Here is a 27,290-nt window from a genome sequence, read left to right as displayed (position 1 = left end):
CTACTCTCGGGTCGAATACATACCAATAATAGTTATGGGCTTAGACATCTAGTCCAATAGTCTCCCACTTGGATAAGTCTAAAACTATTATTGCGTATGACTCCAAGATCCCCACTAGCAATCGTAGCTCTTAAAAGTCGCTATCGAACTCTGACCTAGTCAATGACATGTCCATTAGATAAGGGATCATATATTCCTCTATTCTAGATATCATATGGACTGAGACATGGATTATAATCATTCTCTGTGTCCATTTGTTGTATCCCGATTTTTGATTTATGACGACCGACCAATTGAACAAATCAAATTAGTCCAGGCCCGGCCGAGCACTTAAATTTGTCATCACCAAATCATCGAGGGGCCCACAGATATCGCTTTTATCCCTTTAAGGGTAAAAGGAATGGCTAAACTTCGACCCAAATGTTCGCTTGTACTTACTCATCAAATTACACACAACGATATATTTTATAACAACCAACTTACTAGTTGCGTTTACATATGTCAATGTGCAACTGATGCACAACTACAACTCACACATGTCCGTTTGAAGAATATAAGATATTATCGTCTCATGATCACTCGTGATAAAAACCATGAAGTGACTCAAATGAGCGTGGGTTTAATCCAATAATCCAATCTTATTCCAGGATCACTCATGAATACTGCAGCTATCTCTAGGCCACCTAGACAAACTACTGACCCATTCATGACCGTCTTGCCTCATACCTACTTCTAAAGTATGATTGACTGTGGAGAGTTTGAATAACCTAGTTATTCCAGAAGTCAAAACATACAAAATGAAACACAAGAATAATACTAATCCTATATGGCCCCAAGCACCTTTGAGAGTAAATAAAACACCTTTTATTTAAACACCATATTGATTACTCATTATTCATTGTATAATGTTTTAAATAATCAAATTTATACTTGAATCAAAACAATAGTCATGCCAAGCTCCAAGCATGCACACTATGTTTGTCCAAACAATAGTTATGCCATACTCCAAGTATGCACACTATGTTTGTCTATGATCCTTACTTTGTGAAATAGACCAATTGAACATGATTCCAATGATGCTCATTTCACAATCCAAATCCTTATCGTAAATGTAATAATTCCAAAATCCTGCCATTTACCGAAATCTGTTAGATTCTGAACTGATATGCATTGATCCTCTTGTAATGACTATGCACAAAGTCACAAAGACTTGTCAACAGACATTACAGAGTATTCCAATGGAGATCAATTCCATGGAAACGAAGTCTCAAATTCAAAGTACATTACTTTGAACGTTCGTCCTGCATTAAGTTTTCTAGTATTACACATATTTAATGAATAACTTCCACCTATGAAACATTTCCATATTCCCATTTTGACTATTACTTCTGAACAAGAGTTTCCTCCTTTAAGAATATGTCAATATGGTCCTTTCCAAAAATTTACACCATACTTCCAACCGTCCATGAGCAACCAATCTTTGGTAAACCTCAGATTGTCCTCGACAATTGCTTAATCATTTTATTCATATCCAATTCCAGACCTTTTCCCCTCTTAATGCCCTAGGCATTTGGAAAATTTAGAAAGGATAAATATTATAGCACATGTAATCGATCCTATATTCGAAGCATATGGGACACGATTCGTGATGTCTCACATAAGGACATGATCCTAGGCCAGTCTTTTGCTACAATATTTTTTATTTGCCATGTTTTCATAATTCGACTATGAAGAGGGATGTCGTAATCATAATCGAATTTTGACAACACAATATATATATATATATATATATATATATATATATATATATATATATATATATATATATATATATAATTTTCTTATGTTGAACAATTCTAACATAAAATTCATATATATATATATATATATATATATATATATATATATATATATATATATATATATATATATATATATATCTTTGACTAAAGGTGATTAAAATCTCAATTTAAGCTTTTAGAATTGAAATGAAGTATGATTTCCTCTCCCTTAATTATAGCAAAACAATTTTTCAAACCTGCAAAGTCACGAATTGAGAATTTTGTTTTCTATAATTAACACTTAACATAATAATCATGCTCCCACTAACATGATAATTATTAGCATAACACTTATGCTCCCACTAGCTTTGACATGTATCCAGAAATCAGCTGGACTTTTAGAAATCAATACTTTATTGACATTCTTACCAAAGTTCAGATTTCTGATACACGATGCTTTGATAAAACTTTATCAAAATCATACACCTTTCCTTAGACAGCTCATATGAGTGTCTAAACAATGTTTAGAACTATGAAAAGGGATGCTATAATCATAGTCTCAATTGTTTAGACCTTTTCCATTTCTCACAAGTCCATGTTAGTGTGTCGGTTACCCACACACGCTCCACTAACGACTTTGAGAATGCAAATATCACAATTTCTATCTACTTAAAATCTACTTAGTGAAAGCGTTTCCTCACCATCATTTTCATGAATCGGAGAGAAACCTTATGACACTTAGATTTTATGGTGTATGTGTTCCTATCCATGTGAATTTGTCAAAACCATAATCACAGGACAAGGTTAGTGACAAATCCAAACTCATATGGACTGAACTTATGCAATCTTAACTTCTTGCCACTTGGTAGCACAAGGGCCTACCATTGCTTGCAAGTAGTTATGCAAACAATTGATAACTTATAGAACTTACATGTATAATCAAATTTAACTGGAATGGGCACAGAAACAAAAATATGTCAACACGATGGGTTATAAACCTCAAGTCGTGTGTTAGTGATAAACAACAGGTTTTATTCTTGATTAGTTCTTGAAACTTTTTCAAGATCTTTAAGACTCCCACTGACCTCTTGACATATAAGATTCTCTTGTCAAGAACCATTCCTTGACAAAGCAAATATTCAAGATTTAGTGCGGATTCTTATCAAGATAAACACTTCACTCAATTGGTCTTAGTTGGTCTTTGTTTTATCCAAAAAAATCACAACTTACCAATTTCAAATGTACAAGAGTAGAAAACATTTTACTCTACATTTGATAAGTGTTTTAAACCTTCTTAAGATTATGTCACTCAAGTTATAATCTTGGAGTATGACTCTAAGACTTGTTTTGGAACGAAGTATGATTCATCTTTTTGATTTTAACCATTTCAACAATCCACGATTCCTCTTCTTAGCCAAACAAATGCACTAAGATGTCCTTAGAGAATCACTTGTGATATGGTTCCACAATCACTAAGATAATCATAAAACAAGATACTCAAGTACTCTCCCATCTTTTCAGATTGGAGAACCTTTTATCTTTCGGCCTAATTTGATTCTTCTTATTCGTTCTTCCTTACATTGGAATTTTTCCAATGTTTCAGAATTATACTTAAACTTGTAAGTATAACCATATTTACTAAACTTTAGTAAATCATGACAAATAGTATTATCGTTCTCTGTGATGGACCTGACCAGTGCACACCCAAGTGTACCCAACCCCTAGTCTTTCACTTGACTCACATATACATGTGAATAAGGAATTAGTCTTAATTTCCCAAAGATGAAAATTTCTCATTCATCATACAATACAAGTTGCATGATTCCAAGTTTCTATCCAACTGAAACTTGGGTGATGAGAATCTTTCCTTATTTGGTAAATTATAACACTACCACAAACGAAAGAATCAAATCCATTTTCCAACATTGCTATCAACGGAATCATATAAACAACAATTTTCATAAATTTCATTTTAAGGATACTTAAAATAAATAAAATAAAAAATTTTCCTTTTATTTTAAAATTGCGGAAAACCTTATCCTTACAATGCAAATACATATGAAAAATATGTTATTATGCATTCCTAATCAATCTGTCATAACTCTTAAGCAGCAGCTCAAAATTCTGATCTTCGAATCATGCGATCGAAATCCATCTCCTCGCGATCAGAATCAGCTTACTCTTCTTTTAAGCTTCCTCTCTTTGATTCTACAAAACATCAAAATGTGACCTAGTCACATCATGTAATAAGAATCTCCAAATAGGAACTTAATAGAGTTAGATAGTGGACTTACCTGAAGCAGAGTCAAACTTTTTGACTTGACCATCCTTATGATCTTTCACCTAAATAAGGCAGCTTCGCAACCAATGCCCCTTCCATTGGCAATAGAGACATATGGACACTTTGGTAATGGTACATAGGACTATCTCAGACTTAGCCTTTCTCTTTACCATTTGGTCAACTAGGTTGACTATGGCCGATCCCTTTCCATTGGGAAGAGAAAGCTTTTCTGGATTTCGAATGTTACCATTGTCAATGTCCATGGAAGTTTGGGAAGTCGATCTTCCAATCAAATTTGCTTTACCAGTGCTCCAAATCATTGCTGATTCAGCAGCACCAAGAAAATAGGTAAGATCATTAACGTTCATGTCATGTTCTGTCATATAGTATTCCTAAAGGAACTCACTATGTGACTTAGAAATTGATCGAAGAACCTAGTCAACAACCAACTTCCTCAAGACTTTGACACCCAACTCTCCCAGCTTCTCAATATGTGACTTCATCTCCAAGATGTGAGCACACATAGACTTTGCTTGCCAATAGGGCTTGAGTGACCTTGAACTTTTCAAGAACTTGTGGGTTAGGGAGAATAACTGGAGGTGGTGGAGGAAGAGAAGTATGATTTCCATGATCCAATCGCGGGACATCATCTTCATTAGGAAAGCTTGTTCCAAGGGATTTGGGAAGATCATAGTTGTCTGAACTACACAACTATAATGGGAGAAATTCAACTTAGTTGATTTAAGTTCTTAATATAACACCCAATATGAAATATTAAGGCTAGGACCCAACACAATATTTTATAACTTGGAAGAGGGATGTCGTAATTCAAGCTATAATATATTTGAAGGTAGGCGAATGACGATTCACCAATTTCCACCACGAAAAACAAAAAAGAATTTGAGGTCTTAAGTGAATTGAAACTCCTAGATCCTTTGAGATTCATTGAACTTTTCAATGGCATGTTTAAATCTCGATTGTGCCCTCTCAAGTTTGTGACTGGGATGCCGATGATCAAAACAAGGTGTGAATAACCATGCAAATTAACTAGGTACCCTTAATCTTTATCACCTAATTGATGTCCCGGTTACCCACACGTGCTCCACCGATCTATGATAAACATTAAGTCACCCTTTTCCACTCTTACTAGTCCATGTTAGTGTGCCAGTTACCCACACACGCTCCACTAACGACTTTGTAAGGTACAAAGTGTAATTTCATGGGTTAGCACCAAATTCACATTTTCCTAAGTAACTAAGATTGACAATTTATAAGTTTTTCGTTACTTAGTATCTATCACTGTACTTTTAATGAAGGGAGATTTATAGTCCTGTCCTGAAAGAACCCCTTTCTAAACTTTCGTATTTCTGAAAGACCTAAACTTTCATACTTGACAATTGTTAGTCCAAAACATGCTACATGCATATTTATAAAACAATATCTTACATTGATAAAGTGATTACAAAAGATTGGATACAAAACGACTATGTTTTAATATTTTACATAACTACCCAGGATATTGTAACTTTATACAAACATAAACCGAAATACAAAAGTAATAGTAAAAACTATTCTACATCTTCCAACAGTATATGACTATACTGGATTCTTATTACCTGCAATTGTTAAACACTGAGAGGGGTAAGCGGTGACGCTTACTGAGTTCAACAATAGATACAATATAACGTTATGCCATATATATACTTCAATATGGCAGAAGCAAAGAGGAACAAGAAACAACAAAGGCATATGTGAATCATGTGACAAACTTTCCATATCAATCAATGATTTGATACGAAGATATACGATCAATAAAGCTTCGGCCCAAATGGCACGGAAGACATACACTTTCTGATTTAAACATTTCGGTAGATTTCAGGCTTATAGCCCTGTCTAACCATTTGCCAATGCCATAGAATAGAAGTCATTCTCTTACGGAGACATGCTCTACATGGCCAGAGGCTACATGCCAGTACCACCGTGAATCTAAGTCATTTCACTGATCACATGGTGAAAGGTATAACTTTGCTATCATAAATAGCAGAAATAAAAATAACACGGGAAATAACCCGGAATAATAACACTGAAAAGCACATAGCACATATAACACATAACATACAATTGTTCCTATATATTGAATTTACCGTGAAATAACCGGGGGTTAAAATAGTAAATTGGGCAGCACTTCGGCTCTAAATATAACTTCCTTCGTTGAAAACCGGAAGATTTATTGAAAACCGGGCTCTGAGAAGGTAGAGCTTCAAACCGAAAAGATAAATTTCTCGGGCTTCTCGGGCACTTCGGGGTGTGTTTTGGGTGGTGGAAATGATTTCGGGGCTTCGGGGGAAGTCAAAATAGCTAAAATATTGATTTAGGGGTCAAAATTGGCAATTTTCCAAAATTACTCGGGAAGGCTCGCAGCCTTCCATTTATAGGAGGGGAGATGCGAGGTTCGGCCGAAGGAAGGGAGAGTCACCGGACACGCGGGAGCGAGGGAGCGAGCCACGAAGCGACGTCGGATGCGAGACACGGAAGCGAGCTCGGACGCGAGGCACCTTGTGTGAGGCGCGTCGGACGCGCATTGGAACGCTGTTCGGACGAATCGGAAGGTGACGCGTCATCGGCTGGGTCTTCGGCTCGTACACGTGGCGCGCATGACTCACCGAAATCGGCCTTATCCTTGCGAGATTCCTCGGATATTGAGCCCAAATCTTCTAAAATTCATAACTTTCGCATACGGGCTCCGTTTTTGACGTTATTTATATGCACGCGTAGGCGGGAATATATTCTACAACTTTCGTTTAGACTTCGTTGGCTAATTTTTAATTTATTATTATTATTTTTAACAGACCGGGACAGGAAAATCCGTTAAAAATTCATAACTTCTTCATCCGACGTCCGTTTTCGTCAGTCTTTCTATCCTTGTACTACTATTGACGAGACCTTTGATTATCGTTTATGTTGTGTCGGCTAAAAATCAATCGATCTAAAATTCGATTTTTTAGCTGTCTACTGCTATCCCGAAACTTAGAAAAATCATAACTTCCTCATACGAAGTCAGATCTGGACGTTCTTTTTATGAAAATTATCGGTTTAACAAATACTACAACTTTTATTTAAATCACCAAGGCTAAAAAGTAGTTTATCAAAAACTCATTTTTTACGTCATTCGGCGTCGTGCCGGTTTTGTCGTGGATCTTCAATTGGTCATAACTTCTTTGTTATAACTCAGATTTCGATGAGGTTTGGGCCTAAATGTTTCTAATGAAATTATCTACCACTTTCAATAATAAAATTTTACTTATTTCAAATTTTATATTTTCGTTAAATTTCGATATTTATCTTTTGATTGGAATCTCATAAGACTTCCAATATTTTTCCGATTGATTCTAAACATAGTTTTACTTCATTTCCAGTAAAAACCATATGTTAGAACTCAATAGTCCAATTTCATATAATATTTCATAATATTATTCACTTTTAAAATTACATAACATGATAACTGAACATGTATGTTACAAATACCTCCTCCGTTTGAGGATTTCTTCCCCGAAATCATAACGATAAAAATGACTCGGAATATTTCGCTCTTATCTCATTCTTATTTTCCTAATTATAATTTTAGCATCGATGGTGTTTCCACTTGACGTGCACCAACTCCAAGACATATGCACAAAGCATATATTCTACCGTTTGATTTGTTCTCTCCGTCTGACCATCTCATTCTTCAATTCTCTGACTAAAATTTTGTCACTACACAAGGCATGGTTCTCTGAACCAATCGCCTCACTTCGCATATCTATTTTAGTCGGACTTGATTCTTTACGACCATTAAGGTCTGAACGAAAATCATCTTCTTAGTCATCACCGAAACGAAGGTAATGACATACTCGAACAAAAACGGAATCGATTACTAGTTTCTTGGTAGCATTGTGACTTTCCCTGATCCAAGTGTAAGTCATGTGCTTTCAGTAGTATAGGCCTCTACTACTATTCACACCTTCTCATACTCGTCCCAAGTATTGTCTCGCAGTTCCCAAGTCACGATTCATAAGTTTTCACAAAGAAACTTTTCACGCCTAAGTGTGTTCTTTAACAACCATTCCATGCCGAGAATATTATCAAAGTTGGGCAAGAAGATGGGAATCAGGTTAACAAGAAAACTATAACCTTCAATTTCCATGACAAAATCTTTATGGACTTTACCAACAAGTAATGATACACTTCCTATGGTATCTACGTGAAATGGTTGCACGAGTGCATAGCAAGCAATTTGAAAAGAATGCGCAAATTCATGAGACACAAAAGAATTTGAGGCACCAGAATCAAATAAGATGTAGGCAGGTCTAAAATTTGACAAGAAATGTACCCGTCACAACATTCGGGTCCTCGCGTGCCTCTTCTGTGGTAATCTGGAATGCATGGCCTTTAGCTATTGGCACCTCCTCCTTTGGAGTATTCCTTGGTTGTTGAACGGAAGCTTGACTTCCTGCCATTTGACTAGTAAGAGTAGGACAAAAACGCTTCCTGTGGCCGGTAACACCACAAGCAAAGCATGTAACACTCTTCATTGGACAAACAGGCTTTATGTGACCCATTTCTCCACATCCATAACAGGTCACCGCTTTTTCTGTTCTGCATTGGTCCTAGTGATTCTTTCCACATTTTATACATGATGGCGACTGAAGAGAAAAAGATTGTGATCTACCGCGACCACGAATGGCGCAATGAGATTGCTCTCTTGCATTAGAATCAAATTAAACAGATCGAGCTGGTGGAATAGAGGAAACAGGAACAGTTTGATCGATACGTGGATGCTTTGGAACAGAAAAAGTGGCACCACGTATCTCTAAGTCATGCTCACGCTTTCGAGCATACTCAACAGCTTTGTCAAAGGACAGAACATCCCGGTTAGCTACGAAATCGCGGATCTCATACCGCAGTCCATCTAAGAATAACTGAATTTTATCATCTTTAGTTGGGATATACTTTGCGGCAAACTGTGCTCTTTGATTGAATTGAGTTTCATACTCATTCACGGTCATTCCTTCTTGCTTAAGCTCCAGAAACTCTTTCTCCAATCTCCTCGTCATGTCTAGAGGACAATACTTCTCTAGCAAACGAGTTTTGAACAAATCCCAGTATAAATTCTCCTGATCATACTCGTTGAGAGATTCATATGTTGCTTCCCACCAGACCAAGGCTTCTTCGACGAGCATAGCAGAAGCATAATTAGCCTTGTCTTCATTATCCACATGAGAAATAAGAAACACATTCTCTGTGTTCTGGGTCTAGGTAAGAGCAACAATAGGATAAAGAACACCTAAAAACTCCGTAGCGCCACTACTCTTGAAATCTTTGAACGAGGGACGCTTCACCTCTCCTTTTGAAAATTCTCCAGTGGCTTTCTCTTTGCCTTTATCATTATTCGTCTTGTGCTCTTCAAGATTCTGTCGAATTATACCAGTAAGTTTACCTAAGAGTCGCTCCTCACGAGGGGATACTGTAGTATTTACTTCACCAGGTTGAGGACCTCCACCCACCTCAGGGGTATGGCTACCTTCCTGTTCAGCCATTGTTCTGAAAATTTGGAGCAATATAGTATTTTAGAATATTAGGATTTATTATTACCTAATACTTTACTTAACTCTTTCCTATTGTTTGTATCCATATAATCCTAATGAATCTGTTCATATATTGAACTTCTGACGGTTTAAGTCTAAATACCAATCCGTGGAATTTAGTTCACTTAAACCACCGCTCTGATACCATGATTAAAAGAACCCCTTTCTAAACTTTCGTATTTCTGAAAGACCCAAACTTTCACACTTGACAATTGTTACTCCAAAGCATGCTACATGCATATTTATAAAACAATATCTTACATTGATAAAGTGATTACAAAAGAATGGATACAAACCGACTATGTTTTAATATTTTACATAACTACCCAGGATATTGTAACTTTATACAAACATAAAACAAAATACAAAAGTAATAGTAAAATCTATTCTACATCTTCCAACATTATATGACTATACTGGATTCTTATTACCTGCAATTTTTAAACACTGAGAGGGGTAGGCGGTGACGCTTAGTGAGTTCAACAATAGATACAATATAACGTTATGCCATATATATACTTCAATATGGCAGAAGCAAAGAGGAACAAGAAACAACAAAGGCATATGTGAATCATGTGACAAACTTTCCATATCAATCAATGATTTGATACGAAGATATACGATCAATAAAGCTTCGGCCCAAATGGCACGGAAGACATACACTTTCTGATTTAAACATTTCGGTAGATTTCAGGCTTATAGCCCTGTCTAACCATTTGCCAATGCCATAGAATAGAAGTCATTCTCTTACGGAGACATGCTCTACATGGCCAGAGGCTACGTACCAGTACCATCGTGAATCTAAGTCCTTTCACTGATCACATGGACAAAGGTATAGCTTTGCTATCATAAATAGCAGAAATAAAAATAACACAGGAAAATAACCCGAAATAATAACACTGAAGAGCACATAGCACATATAACACATAACATACAATTGTTCCTATATATTGAACTCACCGTGAAATAACCGGGGGTTAAAATAGTAAATTAGGCAGCACTTCGCCTCTAAATATAACTTCCTTCGTTGAAAACCGGAAGATTTATTGAAAACCGGGCTCTGCGAAGGTAGAGCTTCAAACTTAAAAGATAAATTTCTCGGGCTTCTTGGGCACTTCGGGGTGTGTTTCGGGTGTTGGAAATGATTCCGGGGCTTCGGGGGAAGTCAAAATAGCTAAAATATTGATTTAGGGGTCAAAATTGACAATTTTCCAAAATTACTCGGGAAGGCTCGCAGCCTTCTATTTATAGGAAGGGAGATGCGAGGTTCGGCCGAAGGAAGGGAGAGTCACCGGATGTAACGCCCGTGTTTCTAGGCTAGGCATTAATATTGATGTAATAGTCTAGGTTAACATTTGTAACTCATTTTAAAGATATGAAAAGGAATTATGTGAATTATGTGTTTTATGCTTAATTATTACGATTTAATTAATTAAGAATAAAAATGAGCGTCGAAAATAAATATTACATAAAGCAGATATCTATTAAGAAAGTTGTAGTGGTCGTGACAAGGATTCCGGATATATAAAGAATACCGAAATCCGAGTTATAACGAAGAAGTTATGACATGTCGAAGTTCCGCGACAAAACCGGCACGGTGCCGAATGACGTAAAAAGTGAGATTTTGATAAACTACTTTTTAGCCTTTGTGATCTAAACTAAAGTTGTAGTGTTCTTTAAACCGAGAGTATGCATAAAAAGAACGCCCAAATCTGACTTCGTATGACGAAGTTATGATTTGTCTAAGTTTCAGCTTAGCAGTAGACAGCTAAAAACTCGAATTTTAGATCGAGTGATTTTTAGCCGACACAACCTAAACGAGAATCGAAGGTCTCGTCAATAGTAGTACAACGGTAAAAAGACAGACGAAAATGGACGTCGGATGAAGAAGTTATGAATTTGTAACACATTTCCTGTCCTGGTCTGTTAAAAATAATAATATTAAAAATAAAATCAAAATTAGCCGACGAATTCTAAACGAAAGTTATAGAGCGTAGTTTTACCTACGTGTGCATATAAAGAACGTCAAAAACGGAGCCTGAATGCGAAAGTTATGGATTTTAGAAGTTTTAGCACAAAAATCAAGAAAAAAACACGAAATCCGAGAAATTTCGCATGGTCATGCTTCGGCCACGTCACCCTCGCTCGGAAGCTGCCCCGTGTCCGATCTCGATGAGTCATCAGACGCGTGTCCAAACCGGAGAGCCGTCCGAAGCGCGGTCCAATAGGAGTCTGACGCGTGCCCGGTGACTCCTCGCATCCGAAGCCGCCTCACCTCGCACCGATGCGTGTCGCACCAGGTGTCCGAGCCTCGCACGTACGCGCCACCTGCCCTCAGATCCGAAGCCTCGCCCCTATAAATAGAAGGGTGCGAGACCTCCCGGGTATATTTTGGAAAAGTGTCATTTTACACCCCTAAACCCATATTTCTTCCATTCCAACTTCCCCCAAAAGCCCCGATATTATACCAAACACCCAAAATACATCCCGAAGTGCCCGAAGACCCGGAAAAATTTATATTTTCGGTTTTGCAGCCTAACCCTCGCAGAGCCTGGTTTCTCAATAAAACTCTCGGTTTTATTAGAAACGATCGTTTTAGGAAACGAAGTGTTGCCCGATTATCATTAAATCAAGTGAGTGTATAGTCATTTTCACCTTACACATAGATATGAAGTATTTTCTTTAAAATACGTGCTATGTGTAATTATATTAATTGTTTATTTGAGGTGACTGTTGAATAGATGTTTTATACAAGTTTTAAATTGTATATGTATTTTATCTACAAATATGTTGGGTAAAACATGGGTAGACGAAATAGTCGATGTGTGTTAAAATGATGAAAGTCCTCGATGTTGTTGTTGTTGATGTTGTTGTTGTTGTCGTCTAGCGGAGTATAGATCACGACCACAGACCTTTCTAGACAGTCAAGTGGAACACTAGCAGGTTCGCAACTTGTAGGCGTTGGTCAACTATATGTTCATTGGCATACTCCATCCCCCTCATGATTGCCTTTAGGACATGTATGGCTGAGGAGTCCCCTTAGCAGTAGTGTCCATCCCGATGATATTCCTTAGGATAGGTCCCTTGTGATAGGTGTTTAGGGACGTAAATTGAGGATAACGGGAATGGGTAATCAGGGTTATTGTTGATTGATGAACTTAATAAGTTTATTATTATTATTGTGGGTTGAAAACCCTATATGCTCACCAGGCTCCCAAGCCTGACCCACTCAGCTTTTTATATTACAGGTAGTGGACCCCGAGCATAGTCGGATGATGATGAGAGATTTTTGGACTATAGGCCAGTAGTTGTAAATAACAGTTGTAAGGCTTATAATGTCTTGTTTATGCTTTTGATCTGTATCGGAACATGACATCCCGAGGTTTTAATATAAAATGTAAATATATATTTCTTAAAGAAAGGTTTTGATAAACTTCTATCATGTTTTGTTTTGGGGACCAATTCCGCAACATCTTTTAAAAAGATTACTCTGATTTTATTTTAAAAGCATAAATTAAATCGGTCTTTTCTAGCCGAGAAATTAGGGGATGTCATAGTTGGTATCAGAGCATTAGTTTAAGCGAACTAGGAATTTGTAGGATTTTTAGACTTAAACTTAGAATGCTAAGTGATGATTGTGAGATGAGTGTCTATCATATTTTAGACACGAGCACTAGTTTATTTAGGAAAGATGCCTAAAATGCTTTTATGTGCTAAATGCTATATGTTTGCCATATATGACATTATTTGTTCGGATCTATGGTCTGTTGCCGACCGGATCTGGAAACCTTATGTGTGTAGTATTTTAAGCGTACGATTACGATATTAGAACTAACATGTAAACGTTTCGGAGTGATAAGGAGAATTTAAATATCTATCAAGGATAATGACCTAAATTCGCCTTATTTGGTATATAGATTATAATGGCAAGAACTCGAAGTGGAGCTGGAAATGCAAATAGAAACCAGCAACCTCAACCCCAAGTGGTGGAACAGGTGCCTATAGCAGGAGCTGCACCAGAACCCATCACCATGGCTGGAGTACAAGCCATGATTCAGACGATGATGGCTGAACAAAGGGAGGAAATAAGGCAAATGTTGTTGACCAACAGGAGTGAACCCTCAATTCCTGTTGAACAACCTGAATTAAATGACGATGAATCTGAAGAAGGAAACAACAGTAGATCTGTTGGTCATAGTGAACCGCTTGTGGTTGGGAGAAATAATCACGAGGATAGAGTGGAGAGAAATGGATGCAAGTATAAAGACTTTATGACTTGAAAGCCATCAACCTTCACTGGAAAAGAAGATCCCGTCGGAGTAATCGATTGGATCTCGGAAATGGAATTGGCTTTCATGACATGTGGTTGCCAAGGCAAGTTACAAACCACATTTGCAGTGCGTCAGTTCAGAGGTAGCGCTGCTCGTTGGTAGAATACTTTGGGGAAAACCCTAAGCCCTAATGAGCCACTGCAACTGACTTGGGAAGAGTGCTTGGTGCACTTCAAGTGCAAGTACCGCTCGGCCCAAAATGTGCTAGAACTAGAAAACCAATTTCTGACGTTGAAGAAGGGAAGTATGACCGTTGATGAATACACAAATAGCTTCACAGACAAAATGGAGTTTTCTTTGCGTATCGTCCCAGATGAGCTGACAAAAATTGACAGGTACGCAAAGGGACTTCCATGGGAGTATGCGGTGCCAGTACGTCAGGCACTTACTTTGGAAGCAGCTATCTGGGCTGCCAAGTCTGTTGAAGATATGATTAAGGGGAGAGCCACCAGCAAGGTTGAAGTTGGCGAAAAGAGAAAGTTTGAAGGAACTTCAGGTTCCAATAAAAAGAACAAGTTCTCGAAGACTGGTTCGAGGAAATTTGGAGGAGAAGCTGAAGCCAAATGGTGTGACAAGTGTAAGAAGAAACATGGTAGGAAATGCAGCGAGGGAGTCACTTGTTACAAATGTGGAAAGCCTGGGCATTATGTCAATGAATGCACCTTCAATAAGAACGTCTGTTTTGGGTGCAATGAAGAAGGGCATATTTTGAAGGATTGCCCGAAGAAGAAGGATGCAGCAAAGCCCAATCTTCCACCAAAGCCGAATGTGAGAGCCTTTCAGATGACACTTGAAGCTGCGAAAGAAGAAGCCGATGTCGCTTCAGGTACCTTTCTCGTAAACGAATTAGCTGCCTAAATTTTTTTGATTCTGGAGCCAATTACTCCTTTATTTCGCATGAATTTGGTAGAAAACTAGTTTTGCCTGTAGATAGACTAGTTAATGCTTTAATAGTCAAGGTTGCTAGTGGCAAGTTTATACCTGTTAGCCATCGTATGAAAAACATCCTCATTGACTTAAATTGGAATAAGTTCCACAAGGAATTATTACCTATCGAGTTAAATGATTTCGACATAGTTTTAGGAATGGATTGGCTTAGCGCCAATGATGCAGAAATATTGTGTATGGAGACAAACGCAGAGTAAGCTCTGGAATTATTTCCCTAATGAAAGCCAGAAAATGTTTGGTCAAGGGATGTACATCATATCTAGCATTCATGATCGATGCTAAGAATGAAAAGAAGGAGGTGCAGAATATTCCGGTCGTGTGTGACTATCCGGAAGTCTTTCCCGAAGATCTTCCCGGATTGACCCCTGATCGACAAGTAGAAATCTGTATCGACTTGTTACTAGGAACGACGCCAATAGCAAAAGCACTGTATCGATTAGCACCAACAGAGATGAAAGACCTTATGACACAACTTCAGGAGTTATTGGACAAAGGTTTTATTCGACCTAGTTCATCACCCTGGGGAGCCCCGGTGTTATTTGTAAAGAAAAAGGACGGGAGCATGAGAATGTGCATTGATTACAGAGAGCTGAATAAAGCAACAATAAAGAACAAGTACCCGTTGCCGAGGATTGATGACATGTTCGATCAGTTGCAAGGTTCGAGCTATTTTTCAAAGATTGATCTTAGGTTAGGATATCATCAGCTAAAGGTAAGAGAGCAGGATATTGAGAAGACTGCGTTCAGAATAAGATATGGACACTATGAGTTCTTGGTTATGTCGTTCGGACTAACCAATGCTCCAGCTGCTTTCATGGATTTGATGAACATGGTTTGTAAACCATACCTTGATAAATCAGTGATAGTGTTCATAGATGATATTTTGATTTATTCAAAAAGCAAGCAGGAGCATGAAAAGCATCTGCGTGAAGTGCTAGAAGTTTTGAAAAAGGAGAAGCTGTATGCAAAGTTCTCCAAATGTGAATTTTGGATTCAAGAAGTCCAATTTTTGGGTCATGTGGTTAACCAAGAAGGGATAATGGTTGACCCAGCAAAGACTGAAGCTGTGATGAAGTGGGAACAACCGAAGAGTCCTACGGAGATCCGAAGCTTTTTAGGATTAGCTGGATATTACCGAAGGTTTATCCAAGGCTTTTATTCGATCGCTACTCCATTAATAGCTTTGACCCACAAAGGAGCTACTTATACTTGGAATGAGAAGCATAAGGAAGCTTTTGAAAAGTTAAAGAAGAAATTGTGTGAAGCACCGATTCTTTCGTTACCTGAAGGAGTTGATGACTTCGCAGTTTATAGTGATGCCTCTGGAGTTGGATTAGGTTGTGTTCTGACCCAAAGGGACAAAGTGATAGCGTATGCATCGAGGCAATTGAAAGAGCATGAAAAGAACTACCCCACTCATGATCTGGAGTTCGCAGCGGTAGTATTCGCCATAAAGATATGGAGGCACTATCTTTATGGCACTAAATGCAAACTTTTCACTGATCAAAAGAGTCTTCAATATCTCTTTAATCAGAAGGAATTGAATATGAGGCAACGACGCTGGATAGAGTTACTCAAGGACTATGACTGTGAGATACTTTACCACCTTGGTAAAGCAAATGTTGTTGCTAATGCTCTCAGTCGGAAGGTAAACCTTGAAAAGAAAAGGCCAAGAGCGTTGAGAATTGAAGTTGTCTCTGTTGGATAAGGTGTCTAAGTCCATAATTATTTCTGGTATGTACTTGACCCGACCCGGCATGGTCCATTTGGGTTGCATGGCATCATGCATTTGGATAGACTAAATGAGAGAAATAACACTTGTGGTTTATTAATATATTATAAGATTCTAATATATTAATAATATTATTTAATTAGTATTGATCAAGAATTAATTTGGAATTATATAAGTGATCAAAAGAAGACTAATTAGATATATGGGTTGATTATGTTAATCATCCATAAGTTGTATAGTGGGCTAAAAGGCTCCATGGATTGTCAAGTTGAGTTAAACCCATTGGATGCTCCATGGGAGTTACAAACCCATGGGTCATGGAAATGAAGAGTCATGTCACATTAGGGTTTACATGGTGTAACCCTAGATGTGACACACTATATAAAGAACATGTTATCTACCAAAATCGGCTACACAAGTAGTTGCAAGAGGGCTAGGCCGATTTTTACAAGTGTTATACATTCTCTAAAGTTATTCCAAAGCATTTGGTGTTGTGTGAAACATTTGAGGCATCACACTTGGGGTGCTAGTCTCTCAAGGTTTTCAAGGAATAATAACAACTACAAGGTATGTAATTCTAGCCATCTTTTATGATTAAAGCTCCCCATGTATGCTAGATAGGATTATGAACCTTGGAAAAGTATTTTGCATGTATTTTAGACAAACATAGATCCAAGGTTTTCTAGGGTTGCATGTACACTTAGGAGTGTTAGAATGCTCAAAACCCATCAGTGGTATCAGAGCCAAGGCTTATTTGTTGATACTTGATGCAAAATAGTGAAAAAAGTTGATTTTCTTGCTGTCTGCATGATGAACTCGCCCAGTCCATGGGGGGACTCTCCGAGTCCATCACTAAACTCATCCTACTCGTCGAGTAGGTTCGTGCACTCGACGAGTAGGAGCCTCAGAATGCAGATTTTCGACTTTTGCTGCTGGAAATGGACTAGAAGCATTACCCTAAACTGTTTTGGTGTTATTAAACTTGTTTTAGATGATGTAATGATTGTTTTAATCCATTTACAATGGCTAATATCAAAATTACATGATTATATGTGTTCATATGTTCTTGAAATTTGGATATGATTATTCATGTTCTTATGAGTTCTTGATAGATCATAGGAATTACTTGATTAATGCTTAATTCATGATCTTTATCTGTTTTAATGGAGTCCATAACTTGTCCTCAAGTTATGGATAACCAAAAGCCTCTTTGTATTAAAGCTATTAAAAGAACACATAAGTTACAAAAATGAAGAGTCTTCATTTTAATAACTCATAAGTTCTGAATTGAAAGGTTTTGTAAAGTTACAAAACTTGCCCTCAAGTTTTGGAACATGTAAAGCCATCTTAATAAACTTTAGTTCCAACCCCTAGAATTTTAACGGTTAAAATTCAACACTTATACTTTATAATATTATAAGGTTAATAATATATATATATATATATATATATATATATATATATATATATATATATATATATATATATATATATGTATAAGATCAAGTCGTTTTACCGTTAATAGGCCTCATTCACGAAGCCGGTCTATAAGGGGGGTACAAGGTTGTTGCCTATAAAATGGCAGCTTAATGGGTGTCCACTATTACCCACCGCTTCCTTGACTGGTGGAGAGTCGTTAGCCAAACGGGTAGGACAATGACTTAAAATTCTCATTAAAAGTATAATGATTATTATAAAGTAACTAAATGTTTTATAAATTCCCAATCTTAGTTACTTTAGGAAAATGTGAATAAGGTGCTAACCCATGAAATTACACGTTGCACTTTGATTAAGTCGTTAGTGGAGCGTGTGTGGTTAACCGACACACTAACTTGGACTTAACAAGGTAGGAAAAGGTTGACTTAAGGTTTTTCATAGGTCGGTGGAGCGCGCATGGTTAACCGACACATCGATTAAGTGAAAAACATTAAGGGTGCCAAGTAATTTGCATGGTTACTTATCACCTTGTTTTGTGATCCTCGGTATCCCAGTCACAAAACATGAAGGGCACACTCGATATTGAAACATGCCATTGAAAAAGTTCAATGAATCTCAAAAGAATCTAGGAGTTTCTAAAAACCAAATAAAACCTAATAATTTATATTTCGTTTTCATGGTGGAAATTGGTGAATCGTCATTCACCTACCTTTCAAATATGTTTTAGCTTAGATTACGACATCCCTCTTCTAAGTTATAATATATTGTGATTGGATCCTAGCCTTAATATTACATTTGGGTGTTTTATTAAGGACTATCTTTATATCTAAACTAAACTTGTCTTTTCTTCTTTTTAGATGTCTACCAACAATGCTGCTCCTGGCTCAAATCCTACAGGCTCCTTCTCTCTCATGAACCTTTGTGGGAGAGTCATCTTTGATGGATCCAACTTTACTGATTGGATCGGAAACATCAGGATAGTCACTCGATATGAGAACAAAGAATATGTTCTCGACAAGGAGCTTAAGGTACCCGAGCCGACTGCTACTCCTGAGGAGTTTGCTGAATATGAGGCACATGAAAGAGATGCTACCAAAGTGGCATGCATCATGATGGCCACTATGACAACCGAGCTCCAAAAGTCCTATGAGGACTACTATCCTTTTGAGATGCACCAGGATTTGATGGACGGCTACCATCAGAGTGATCGTCAAGAGCGATATGAAATCATCTCCTCCATGATAACAACCCGAATGAAAGATGGTGAACCCATCACGGGCCACATGTAGAAAATGCAGAGGTATGTGGACCGTTTGATGAAGCTGAATGTGAACTTCCCAGAGGAGTTAGCAATAGATATCATTTTACACTGCTTACCATCGTGTTATGATCAATTTCGCATGACATACCACATGAACAAGGAAGAAGTCACCCTCAGCAAACTTCAAGGACTCCTAAAGACCGCAAAATCAGGTCTTAAAGGTAATTCGGTTGTTACCACTCCTACTCCTACTCCAAACTCCGCACCTGTCCTGGCAATCAGGAAAGGTAGAAGGAAGAAAAGGAAGAACCCTTCGAAGGGTACCAAGGGTAAGATCCTTGATGGCGCCTCTTCAAGCGGAACCAATAAAGGTTTCGTCACTCCTTCTGCTGACCCAAAGGAGGCTGAATGCTTCTATTGCCATGAAAAGGCACACTGGAAGCGGAACTGCCCGAAGTACCAACAAGATTTGAAGGATGGGAAAGTGAAACCCAACAATGCAGGTATTTACACTATATTATCTAATAACTCACCTTATTCTAACTCTTGGGTCCTTGATACCGGTTGTGGTATTCATATTTGTTCTGATTTGCAGGGACTAAGAAGAAGTGAGAATGTGGAGCATGGAAAGATAAACTTGATCATGGGGAATAGGAAAGTTTCACTTGTCACCAAGATTGGAGTTTATAATTTGTTGCTAAGTAGTGGGTTTACTTTAGATTTGAATAAATGTTGTTATTCGCCTGAAATGGCAAGAAATGTTATTTCCTTTCATGCTTTGTACAAACAAGGTTTTACCTTTTCTTTTGATAATGAAGTTGGTGGAATAATGCTTTCTTTAATAATGTGGTTTATTTAAAGCATTACCTTGTGATAGTATGTATGAATCTGTGTCTGTTGTAGATAATTTAGGAAATAATGTGTTGTGTATTGATTCTACTAATGATAATAACTTGGATAAAGCATCATTATGGCATTGTCGTCTTGGACATGTAAGCAAGAAACTCATAGGCCAACTCCAAAAGGATGGAGTCTTGGAGTCATTTGACCTAAAGTCAGATGATAGTTGTGAATCATGTTTACTTGGAAAAATAACAAAGTCACCCTTCACAGGTTCTTGTGCTAGGGGTGAAGGTTTGTTGGATCTAGTGCACACAGATGTGTGTGGACCCTTCAAAACTGCCACAAGGGATGCTAATCGTTATTATGTGACTTTTACAGATGATTATAGTAGATATGGATATGTCTACTTAATCAAGCATAAGTCAGAGACTTTCGAAAGGTTTAAAGAGTTTAAATAGGAAGTCGAGAATCAATTGGGCAGGAACATTAAGATGCTTCGATCCGATCGCGGTGGTGAGTATCTTAGTACATAGTTCCTCGACTATCTTAGGGAATGTGGGGTTGTCTCACAATTGACACCTCCCAGTACACCACAGTTGAATGGTGTAGCTGAGAGGCGTAATCGAACCTTGTTGGACATGGTTCGTTCCATGATGAGTCGAGCTTCGCTACCAATATCATTTTGGGGGTATGCCATAGAGACTGCCGCCCATATCCTTAATCTGGTCCCTACAAAGAACGCTGCCAAAACACCTCACGAGATGTGGACTGGAAAAGTTCCTAGTCTAGGCCACATCAAGATTTGGGGTTGCAAAGCTTTCGTGAGACGTGAGACTCACGACAAGCTCGAACCTCGAAGTGAGAGGTGTATTTTCATCAGCTACCCATAGAAATCCTTTGGTTACCTCTTCTACAGACCGAGTGAGAATGTGGTCTTTGTAGCAAGGAAGGGTGTCTTTCGAGAGAGAGAGTTCATAAGCTAAGGAAACAGTGGGAGGCAATTTGACCTTGAAGAAATTCAAGAGTCAAGTGGTGAAGGAACCTCATTCCCTAGTAGTCAACTTGAGGAGGAGACTCCTGTTGATCCAATTGACAAGTCTGTACCTCTGAGGCGTTCCACAAGCGTTAGGAATGCACCTGAGCACTCTTATGATTTCCATATTACTGCGGAAGGTGAGACACTTATCAGTGATGAGACAATGGTATGTCTGGATGAACCTAACTGCTATGCGGAAGCCATGGCAGTCCCTGAGTCTGCCAAATGGAAAGAGGCAATGGACAGCGAGATACAGTCCATTTATGACAATCAAGTCTGGAACTTGGTTGACAATGTACCAGGTCGTAAGACAGTAGGGTGCAAATGGATCTTCAAGAAGAAGATCGACATGGATGGTAATGTACACACTTATAAGGCACGACTGGTGGCAAAGGGGTTTTCTCAAACTTCAGGAGTTGATTATGATGAGAGCTTTTCACCAGTAGCCAAGATTAATTCTATTAGGGTGTTGTTAGCCATTGCTGCATTTCATGACTATGAAATATGGCAAATGGATGTCAAAACCGTTTCCTCAATGGGAAGTTGGTTGAGGATGTTTACATGAATCAGCCAGAGGGTTTTGTCAGTACAGAGAACCCTAACAGAGTGTGTAAGCTTGAGAAATCCATTTATGGATTAAAGCAAGCACCTCACAGATGGAATCTTTGCTTTGATGAGAAAGTCAAAGAGTTTGGCTTTTCGAGGAGTGAAGATGAATCTTGTGTATATGTCAAGGCTAGTGGGAGTATAGTTAGCTTTTTGGTATTATATGTGGATGACATACTACTCATAGGAAATGACATCCCAACCTTGCAGGAAGTAAAGTCCTGGCTTGGGAAGTGTTTCGCTATGAAGGACCTAGGGGAAGCTGCCTATATTCTAGGGATAAGGATTCTGAGAGACTGGAGAAAAATACTAATTGGACTTAGTCAGAGTACATACTTGGATAAAGTGCTGAAGAGATTTAGCATGCAAGATTCCAAGAAAGGAGAGTTACCCATCCAGAGTAATGCTAGATTGAGTAAGACTCAGAGCCCGAGTATCGAGGTTGAGATAGCAGAAATGAGTCGAGTACCTTATGCTTCAGTTGTAGGCTCGATCATGTATGCTATGACATGTACTCGTCCTGATGTAGCCTTTTCTTTGAGCATGGTTGGCAAGTATCAGGGGAACCCTGGTAAGGCTCACTGGACGGCGGTAAAGAACATTCTCAAGTACCTGCGGAGGACTAAGGACTGGGTCCTTACCCTTGGTGGGAGTGATGACTTGAGAGTTGTAGGGTATAGTGATGCTAGTTTCCAGACTGATAGGGATAATTTCCGCTCTCAGTCAGGCTGGGTCTTTACCTTAAACGGAGGAGCAATTTCTTGGAAAAGTTCCAAGCAGGAGACAGTGGCTGATTCAACTTGCGAATCAGAGTATATAGCGGAAAGAGAGGCAGGAAAGGAGGCTATATGGCTAAAGAACTTCATTGGAGACCTTGGAGTTGTACCAGCTATAAAGGAGCCTATAGAGATTTTCTGTGATAGTGAAAGTGCAGTTGCCTTAACAAAGGAACCAAGGGATCACGGGAGATCTAGACACATTGACAGAAAATATCATTTCATCAGACATCGTATAGAAGAAGGACTCCTCGTGGCAAAGAGGGTATCATCGGATGAGAACCCGGCATATCCCCTCACGAAGGGACTGGGTAGGGTTAAGCATCTCCAGCATGCAAGGAGCATAGGGCTGAAGGATGATATTAGTTTTAGTAGTTAGATAGTTTTGAAATTTGTAAAGTGTAATTGACATTTGATGATGAATAAAAGTTGTGTTTATTTATGAGTAAAGTGTTGCTATCTTTTTTCAATCGTTTACTATTATTTCTTTTGCATGTTTTGACTTCCATAATATTTATGTTGTGTTTTACATATTATTCAAATTATCCACAGTCGGTCATATGTTGGAAGTAGATATGAATTAAGACTGTCATGAGTTGGTTGTAGAGGTCTAAGATGTTGGACATGGCCTCAACACTCATGAGTGCTCATAAGTTCTGAGTATTGGATTCAACCCACGCTCGCTGGTATCACTTCATGGAATTTATCTCGAGTGATCGCGAGACGGTAATATCATATAAGTCTTCAAACCTAGAGATATGACTTGTTGACTATGAGTTGGTTATGCATTGATCATGCGAAAACGCATTGGTAACTCGATGTTATAAAATGTGCCATTGTGTGTGATTTAACAAGTAGTAGAAAAAGCATATGAGTCGAAGTTTATCTGTTCCTTCTTGGATTAGAAGCGATATCTGGGCCCCTCGATGATTTTGTTTTGACCTATGTACCGGGCCCGGTCAGAACAAAGTTGATGTGTTCAATTAAGTTCTATGTCAAACAAATCGAAAATCGGGAAACAAACTGCTGGACAAAAGTAAGACATTGTTCCATGTATTTGTCCGGCTGATATCTAGAACAGAGGATTATATGATCAATTATCTTAATTGGCGTATCATCATCTTCTCAGTTCCGAGAAACCTTGAAAAGAGCTACGATTGCTGATCGGTTCCTGAAGTCATACGTGCAGTTATAGTTATTAGACTTATCCAAGTGGGAGACTGTTGGATAAGGTGTCTAAGTCCATAAGTATTTCTGGTATGTACTTGACCCGACCCGGCATGGTCCATTTGGGTTGCATGGCATCATGCATTTGGATAGACTAAATGAGAGAAATAACACTTGTGGTTTATTAATATATTATAAGATTCTAATATATTAATAATATTATTTAATTAGTATTGATCAAGAATTAATTTGGAATTAATTAAGTGATCAAAAGAAGACTAATTAGATATATGGGTTGATTATGTAAATCATCCATAAGTTGTATAGTGGGCTAAAAGGCTCCATGGATTATCAAGTTGAGTTAAACCCATTGGATGCTCCATGGAGGCTCCATGGGAGTTACAAACCCATGGGTCATGGAAATGAAGAGTCATGTCACATTAGGGTTTACATGGTGTAACCCTAGATGTGACACACTATATAAAGAACATGTTATCTACCAAAATCGGCTACACAAGTAGTTGCAAGAGGGCTAGGCCGATTTTTACAAGTGTTATACATTCTCTAAAGTTATTCCAAAGCATTTGGTGTTGTGTGAAACATTTGAGGCATCACACTTGGGGTGCTAGGCTCTCAAGATTTTCAAGGAATCATAACAACTACAAGGTATGTAATTCTAGCCATCTTTTATGATTAAAGTTCCCCATGTATGCTAGATAGGATTATGAACCTTGGAAAAAGTATTTTGCATGTATTTTAGACAAACATAGATCCAAGGTTTTCTAGGGTTGCATGTACACTTAGGAGTGTTAGAATGCTCAAAACCCATCAGTCTCGACAATTGTGGAAAGTATAAAGAAAGCTCAATAGGAAGCTTTAGAGAAAAATGACCGAAAGGAGGAACGTTTGGGCAAAACGTTAGTGTTTGATACAAACGGTCAAGGACTGAAGGTATTCCAAGATAGGATTTGGGTACCTAAGACAGGAGGAATAAGAGATCTTCTGATGGAAGAAGCTCACAAGACCATGTACTCGATTCATCCCGGCAGCACAAAAATGTATAGGGATCTAAAACCCTATTACTGGTGGCCGACGATGAAGCTCGATGTTGCTAAGTATGTGGCCGAGTGTGTAACATGTGCTAGGGTTAAGGCACAACATCAGAAACTATATGGGAGTTTAGAACCTTTACCTGTACCCATGGGTAAATAGGAAGACATCACCATGGATTTTGTGACTAAACTGCCCAGAACAAGGAACGGTCACGACATGATTTGGGTGGTCGTTGATCGCTTCACTAAGAGTGCGCATTTCATAGCAGCCAACGAGAAGTGGTCTATGTATAAGCTTGCAAATTCTTACATGAAGGAAATCGTGAGGCTTCACGGTGTTCCGTTAACGATTGTATCAGATCGTGACAGCCGTTTTACCTCAAGGTTTTGGAGGAGTCTACAAGAGGAATTGGGTACCAAGTTGTGTTTGAGTACAGCTTACCATCCGCAAACTGATGGTCAGAGCGAACGAACAATTCAAACGTTGGAGGATATGCTGAGAGCATGTACCCTAGAATTCCAAGGTAACTAGGATGAACACTTACCTCTAGTAGAATTTTCCTATAATAATAGTTTCCACTCGAGCATCAAGATGGCACCTTATCACGCTTTGTATGGAGAAAAGTGTCGAACGCCGTCATGTTGGCTGGAAGCTGGGGAAAAGCAGTTTATGGGACCTGAAATAGTCCATCAGACTGCTGAAAAGTTGAAAGTAATTAGGGAAAGGATGTTAGCAGCTCAAGATCGACAAAAGAGCTATGCTGACAAGAAAAGACAACTGATATCATTCGAAGTTGGAGATTCAGTTTTACTTAAAGTCTCGCCGTGGAAGGGACTTATAAGATTTGGTAAAAGGGGAAAGTTGAGTCCAAGGTTTATTGGACCGTTTAAAGTTCTTCAGAGGATCGGGAATCAAGCTTACAAGCTAGAATTACCAGAAGAACTAGAAGGTATTCATAACACCTTTCATGTGTGTTATTTGAGAAAGTTCACGGGAGATGTGCCCGACATAATTCCAATTTCTGAATTAAGGTTGGATGAAAACAAGATGTTAATTGAAGAACTAGAGGCAATCGTTGACCGTAAGACTAAGAAGTTGCGACGCAAAATGGTCGATTTAGTGCTTGTGCGTTGGAAACATACGAATGGGCCAAATCTCACCTGGGAAACGGAGAGTGACGTGATGAGTTGCTACCCGCATTTGTTTGCTGATGTGTGATTCCGGGGACGGAATCATCCGTAGGGGGAGAGAATTGTAACTCCCGTGTTTCTAGGCTAGGCATTAATATTGACGTAATAGTCTAGGTTAACCTTTGTAACTCATTTTGAAGAAATGAAAAGGAATTATGTGAATTATGTGTTTTATGCTTAATTATTAGGATTTAATTAATTAAGAATAAAAATGAGCGTCGAAAATAAATATTAGATAAAGCCGATATCTATTAAGAAAGTTGTAGTGGTCGCGACAAGGATTCCGGATATATAAAGAATACCGAAATCCGCGACAAAACCGGCACGGTGCCGAATGACGTAAAAAGTGAGTTTTTGATAAACTACTTTTTAGCCTTGGTGATCTAAACAAAATTCGTAGTGTCCGTTAAACAGAGAGTATGCATAAAAAGAACGCCCAAATCTGACTTCGTATGAGGAAGTTATGATTTTTCTAAGTTTCAGCTTAGCAGTAGAGAGCTAAAAACTCGAATTTTAGATCGAGTGATTTTTAGCCGACACAACCTAAACGAGAATCGAAGGTATCGTCAATAGTAGTACAACGGTAAAAAGACAGACGAAAACGGACGTCGGAGAAGAAGTTATGAATTTTTAACAGATTTCATGTCCCGGTCTGTTAAAAATAATAATATTAAAATTAAAATCCAAATTAGCCGACGCAGTCTAAACGAAAGTTGGAGAGCATAATTTTACCTATGCGTGCATATAAAGAACGTCAAAAACGGAGCCCATATGCGAAAGTTATGGATTTTAGAAGTTTTGGCACAAAAATCAAGAAAAAACACGAAATCCGAGAAATTTCGCATGGTCATGCTTCGGCCACGTCACCCTCGCTCGGAAGCTGCCCCATGTCCGATCTCGGTGAGTCATCAGAAGCGTGTCCGAGCCGGAGAGCCGTCCGAAGCGCGGTCCAATAGGAGTCCGACGCGTGCCCGGTGACTCCTCGCATTCGAAGCCGCCTCACCTCGCACCGACGCGTGTCGCACCAGGTGTCCGAGCCTCGCACGTGCGTGCCACCTGCCCCTCGCATCTGCTGACATCTGTTCACTTCTCAGCCCTCGGATCCGAAGCCTCACACCTATAAATAGAAGGGTGCGAGACCTCCCAGGTATATTTTGGAGCCCTCGGATCCTAAACCCATATTTCTTGCATTCCAACTTCCCTCAAAGCCCCGGTATTATACCA

The sequence above is a fragment of the Lactuca virosa genome, chromosome 4 (genome assembly GCF_052849685.1).
Source record: "Lactuca virosa cultivar CGN04683 chromosome 4, Lactuca_virosa_CGN04683_v6, whole genome shotgun sequence".
In the NCBI taxonomy this organism is placed as follows: domain Eukaryota; kingdom Viridiplantae; phylum Streptophyta; class Magnoliopsida; order Asterales; family Asteraceae; genus Lactuca; species Lactuca virosa.
Note: the sequence above shows the minus strand (reverse complement) of the source record.